Consider the following 6,568-nt stretch of genomic DNA (forward strand, 5'->3'; position numbering starts at 1 on the left):
ATGGTTAGGATTGGAGGAGATGAGATAAAATGGTGATGTATAACCAATATACTGGAAAGTCCCCAGGATTAGATGGTATTCTTGTGGAAGTTTGGAAGCTAGGAGGGGAAAAAACTGATAAAGATCTAGAAAGTTTTGTTTAACAGTATTTTAAGAGTAGAAATACAAACATACTGGAATAAAGCAGTGGTAGCTGTAATACCTAAAGAGGGTAAATATCCATCAGACCCAGCTTCATAAAGGCACATTTCAATAGTAAACCATGATTGTAAAGTGCTTATGCCTATAATGGCTAAAATAATGACAAATGTAACACCAAAATTAATAGAGCTGGATAAGTGTGGTTTTGTGGAGGAAAGGCAAACATTTGACAACATTAACAGAACACTGATGATTCAGAGGGAAGCAGAATGTAAGAAGATACCATTGTTGTTGGTGGGTCTTGATGCAGAGAAAACATTTGACAGAGTAAGCAGGGACTTTATGAGCAGGGCAATAGAGGCATTTGCATTTCCTGAAAATAATTATAAGGTTGATTAGGAGGATATATGAAGGATCAGAGGTGAAATTTAAAGTGGGTAGGGTCCTCTCGGATAATTTCTGCTTGAGCAGAGGAACCAGGAAAAGGTGTCCTCTTTCCCCTTTCTTATTTGCATTATATTTAAAATCACTGGCAAAGAAAATAAGGGACTCAGAAATTCAAGGATATAATTGGTATGATAGTTGAGAAAAGATGGCTCTATTTGCAGATGATATTATTTTATACCTGACAAAACCAGAAAGAGACATTACATTGTTGTGGAATATTTTGAGACAGTTTCAAATCTTTTTGGGATACAAAATTAATGAAGCTAAAAGAAAGGCAACAGCAGCAAATGATGTACCCACATAAAAATTGGTTCAGCAATATTCGTATTTATGGGGTCATGATATAATGAAATATTTAAGAGTATGGATTAAAAATGATTCTTTTGTGGCAGCTAAGGATATGTGGGAACAGACTAAACAAACGATAATACAAAAACAGAGAAAATGGAAGCTTTGTTATATTGATATGGATAGTAAGATACAAGCAGTCAAAATGTTTTAGTCTTATGTGCAGGTCAATCATATTTTTATCAACCAGAGGAGAAGTTGTGGATAGCAATTAATAAAGAGCTGAAGGACTTCATCTGGGAGGGGAAGATGGCAAGAGTCAGGTGGGATAAGCTGGTTCTTCCAATAGAACAGGGAGGATTGGGATTACCCAGTTTGAAGGGTATTTCAGAGCCACACAGTTAAGGCTCCTAAATATAGTGGAAAGGGATGATGTTGAAACGGGGAGGCTCAAGAAACAAGGAGAGACTGGGATTTTGGATGCAGGCCTTTAGGGAGAATAACAATAATCATACAAAATATTGTTTCTATAAAGTAGCAGAAAGTATTCTAAGAACTAAGCCACCACGGGAATGAAAAAATAAGATTCTGCCAATAGTGGTGACTGCAATTAGGGATATAGACAGTAAGCAAGAGGGAGCTGGAATTTATTGGAGAAAACTGGCAAAGGAACCAAGGTATTGGGAGCAAATAAGTAGAGAGGGAAAGGTAATAGAATGGGAAGAAGCCAAGAATTTAGTTGGACCACTGTGCTGTACTTCCAGTACAGACTTCATTTTTTTGTACAGAGCTGATACAGCAGAGCTAAATTCTCCTGGCTGTGTTGGATTATGTTACCATCTGATATTCCAAATTGATAAGTACACATTTGTGCAACTCAGTTTGCACTGTTTTGTATTTATATATTTGCTTTATTATTTATATATTTGCTTTATTGTTTCTGTCCTTTGTTGTCTGCACTGTTTTGCACTGTTTGTTTTTCCCACCCTCCCTACCAAGTTTTTTTGTAGTCTTAAACTTGGTGGCTTTGGAATTGCCTGCCCCTGCTGTAAATCTGATTTTGGTCACTGCTCCCAGTCCACTCTCATTTGATCACTCAACGTAGTCCAGTGAGATCATTTGGGTAGGACTACCCCCTTGCTTCTTTGACTTTGAACCCTCCCCCTGTCCTGTCTCATCAACTCAGTGTACTAAGTAGAGAGAGAGCATTTGGGAAGGCCAGCCCTCTTAGTTCCCTAATCTTGAACTATCTTCTGTTTCCTCCCTCTCCATTTAAAAAAATACACTTTATTCAGCTGCTTTTACTGTAATTGTGTTCTTCATACTTTATTACCTTATTTTTGCTGTGTGCTGCTAAGTGTTCAAGTCCTTTTATTCTGCTCCGTTTATTACTGCTTGTTAGTAGCCTAATTAAATTTATCTGTTATTCTAAGCATTTTAGTTTTGGTCTTAGCACTTGTGCTTCAGTCCAGTTACTTTAAATTTAAAAAGGTTCTTGCGGACAAAGCCTTATCAAAACCCTCTCTCCATAACTCTTCCCAACCATTTGGAACACTATGTCTTGTCAACTCCCATCACTTTCTCCTGCCAACCAGGTCAACATGGGCATACTGAGACAGTGTAGCAACTGCCTCATGTTAACTGACAACCCTCTTCTCCTAACACATGATTTTTCCACCTGCGAGAAATGCACATACATCGGTAACCTGGAGTCCATGCTCTCTCGCGCCACAGTCAGTAATCCTGACAAAGAAAAGATTGCCAGCCGAAACATCACACCACTCATATCACATAGCCAAGCACAACACACACCTATGCAAAGGTCCTCAATAAAAACTTACCTAAACAGCAGAGACCTCAAAAACACACTCACAATCATTCCACACACAACACCAAACACATCACACACAGCAGACAACACACCAGTGTCACACAAACGCAGCCTATAAGGCAAAACAATAAACCATCACAGCCCACAAGACATAACAATAAATCAAACACACTAGTCATTGATGACTCAGTTGTGAGACACACTGATGTTCACCCTCAACAGGTTTGACAAGGAGAAGGTCACAGTCAGTTGCCTGTCTGGTGCCAGAATCTGCCACATCACACATGTACTTAAGTCTCTGCACAAGTACAAGTACGACTTTGTTGTTGTACATGTGGTGTGAATGACTTAAGTCATACTTCCCTGGACTATATGAAGAGAGACATGATTGAACTCTCAGAGCATGTGTTACAGGCAGGTATGACCCTAGCCCTAAGCAGCATCCTACCTTCACCAAGAATGATACCACAATACCAACAAAAAAAATGATTTCAACAATTGGATTAATTTCTGCTGTCATTCTAAGGAGATCCAGTATCTGTCTGCCTGGGATGACATGGTCAACAGGCCTCAATGCTTTGCCAGAGATGGCCTTCACCTGTCACCACTGGATTTCCAGATCCTGGCCAAGGCTTTCACCTCCCCCATTCTGTCTTTTTTAGGCAATGTCCCAAGGACAAATCTTGCAACATAAAAGATCTATCAAAAAGCAAATTGAAGGTCATGCTGCTTAACGCTAGGAGTCTTAACCTGAAAATGGACTCACTGGAGGGCGTCCTTCCACTGGAAGATGCTGATATCTGTGCGGTCACAGAAACTTGGTTCAGGGCTGCTGACCCCAAAATGAGGTTGGGAAGTCTAAGGGTGGTGGAGTCTCTATCTTCATTAAGGACAGGTAGACCTCCAGACTGGTTTGACAGCATGATGTACTGTAACTTCTCCAGGTACAACTGACAGTTGGCAAGACACCAGTCCAAGTTATAGCTAGCTATAGACCCCTCTGCATGCCTCAGGACACCCACTCCTCTTACCTGGATCTATTTGACTCATCAAGATACCCCCTAGCACCATGATCCTTGGTGACTTCAACTATCCCACCATACACTGGGCGAACTATTCTTGCACTAATGCATTCTCTCAACAATTCCTCAACTTCATCAGTTCTAACGCATTAGACCAGCTCGTCTCATCCCCCACAAGGGGAAATAACATTCTGGACTTGGTTCTCACCAACATGGGAGACTGCTGCACCACTCACATTGTATGTTCTTCCCTGGTGAGATCAGATCATCGGACTGTCTCATTTGAAGTTTTTGTCCCCCCAAACCCCCAGCCATAGTCAAACTAAAAACTTCTCTAAAGCTGACTACAACCTCCTAAGTGAGGGTATCTGTGGCTTCACACCACTGCCCCCCTCAGAGGATGCAAATGCAGACAACTATGCTGAACAGTACGCCAATGCAGTATACAAGCATCTGTACAACTACATGGACTCAGCCATACCCAATATAACTAAAACCTGCTCCTCAAGGAAACACAAACCTGTTTGGTGGACATCCTCTATCAACAGGCTTTACAACAAAAGGAGGAAACTGCTGTCCAAGGGTAAAAGGGAACAAATTCCAAATTGGAAAAACTCCTACTTTAGCCTCAACAAGCAAATTAGATCACTAGTTGAAACCTCCAAGGCCAATTATGAATCAAAACTAGCCTCCATAACAAAGGGAAAACATAAAGTCTTCTTCAATTACATCAGGAACCTCTGTGACAATGTCCAGCTTTGTTCCGAATTAGTACTTAACAGTATCACTTACACTGATCCTGTTGACTTAGCCAACCTGTTAGCAGATAGGTTCAGTGCAAACTTCACCCTCCTGTCTCCCCCAAAGGCCCTTTCGACATCCCTGATACTTGTCCTGCACCTCACATCTCCGTAGATCAAGTGTTACAGGCCCTATCCAAGACAAAGAACACAGCTTCCATGGGACCTGATAGTATCCCAGGATGTATTCTGCACCATCTCCAGCAAGAACTGTCTTCGCTATTGATCACCCTATTCAACCACAGCCTAAGTACTGGCTTCATTCCAGCAGAGTGGAGAACTGCGATTGTCATTCCCCTTGCACAAAGGTGGAGCCACTACTGACCCTGGAAACTATCGCCCCATTAGCTTGACAAGTCTGATCTGTAAAGCCATGGAGCATATTATTATGGATCTCATAAACAAGGACATAGGCAATCTCCAAGCACTTGACCCCACACAGTTTGGATTTGTCAAGGGCAGATCTAGCCTGTTGAACCTGGTTGACTTCTTTGAGACTGTCACCAAGGACATGGATGAGGGAAAGTCAGTACATACTGCTTACCTTGACTTGGCCAAGGCCTTTGACACAATCCCTCACTTGGGCATCATTGAAAAGCTAACACAAGTTGGGGTAAATCCCTATCTCATCAGGTGTGTGGCCAACTGTCTTGCCAACAGGACCCTCAAAGTCAAAATGGACACCTCCACCTTCGATAGCAGACCTGTCACTAATGGAGTTCCCCAGGGATCTGTCCTGGGACCCTACTGTTTGGCATCTATTTTTCAGAGGTCCAGGTAAAGACAAAAGCCCTATGGCTGACCAAGTTTGTGTACGACTGTAAGTTGGGTACTGTCATCGACTCCCCAAATGAAGTTAACATAATGCAAGAGGGTCTCAAAGCAACTAATGACTTGTGGCAAAGTCTGGCCTCAAGCTAAATGCAAAAAAAAATGTATCATCATACCATTCGGCAAAAACATGACCCCTAGTGATTACCACATCAACAGCAACCCCCTAAGCACACAACCTGTGTTGAGAGACTTGGGCACTCAGGTTGATAACAACCTCACATTCGACCATCATGTAGCGGCAATGGTCAGAAACACCTTTTACTTGGTTCATCTCATAAGTAAAGGGATTGCATCCAGAAAAAAGGAGGTTATTACCTCTCTATACTCCTCCCTCATTAGACCAATAATTGAGTATAATGCCCCGTTTGGGATGTACCTCTCCAAACATCTGTACCAACTGGAAAGTCCACTGAAATACCTCACAAAGAGAATCCATGGCCTGCAACACCTGTCCTATGCAGACAGGCTCAAATCACTGTCACTCTACTTGGTATCATACAGATTGCTCAGTGGTGATCTGTGTCTCACCTACAAGGCAGTCTCAGACCCTGTCCTACTAGAGATGCTCTATATCCATAAGTCTAATTCCTCACGCACTACCCACTCAAAAGGCCTGAATCTAATATGTGACATCAACAAAACCTGCTGGAGAAACAGGTTTGTCTTCCAGCGCCTGCCCTGTCTCTGGACTAGACTTAATCCAAATATCTAGTGCAGTGCGAATAACAGAAGACCAGGAACCAAATGGAAAATGCACCAAACAAGCCTGTATACGAACTCCGTTTATTGCAGTAAAAACACACCAAGATTAAGGGCTTTCGTCTTTCACATAGAAGACTTCATCAGAACAAAACACACTGATTCAAAAACCATTTTTATACCAGTATATGTTACATAATATATAAAATTGAACCAATGGTATTGTCAAAAAAAGTCACATGTAAAATGGTCACATGAGCAATATTAAATACCCAGGATGTTAATGTTTAAGCCAACTTAGCTTTTTACAAATAAAACATCATTATATATTAAATACCTTCAGCATGTACTTAAAAATGCATGTAAAAATGTTAAAATACTTAAAGTTTCATGGATTTTTCTTTCAGGGCTGGAAGTATTTTCAATGAATCATTTATACCTGGTGGAAAATTAGCTGCTAGTCTGAGTTGCCAAACCAGCACTTTTTTACTTAATAAATTCTTCCA

This window comes from Protopterus annectens, chromosome 1.part1, assembly GCF_019279795.1.
Source record: "Protopterus annectens isolate FY-2018-M chromosome 1.part1, PAN1.0, whole genome shotgun sequence".
Lineage (NCBI taxonomy): Eukaryota > Metazoa > Chordata > Ceratodontiformes > Protopteridae > Protopterus > Protopterus annectens.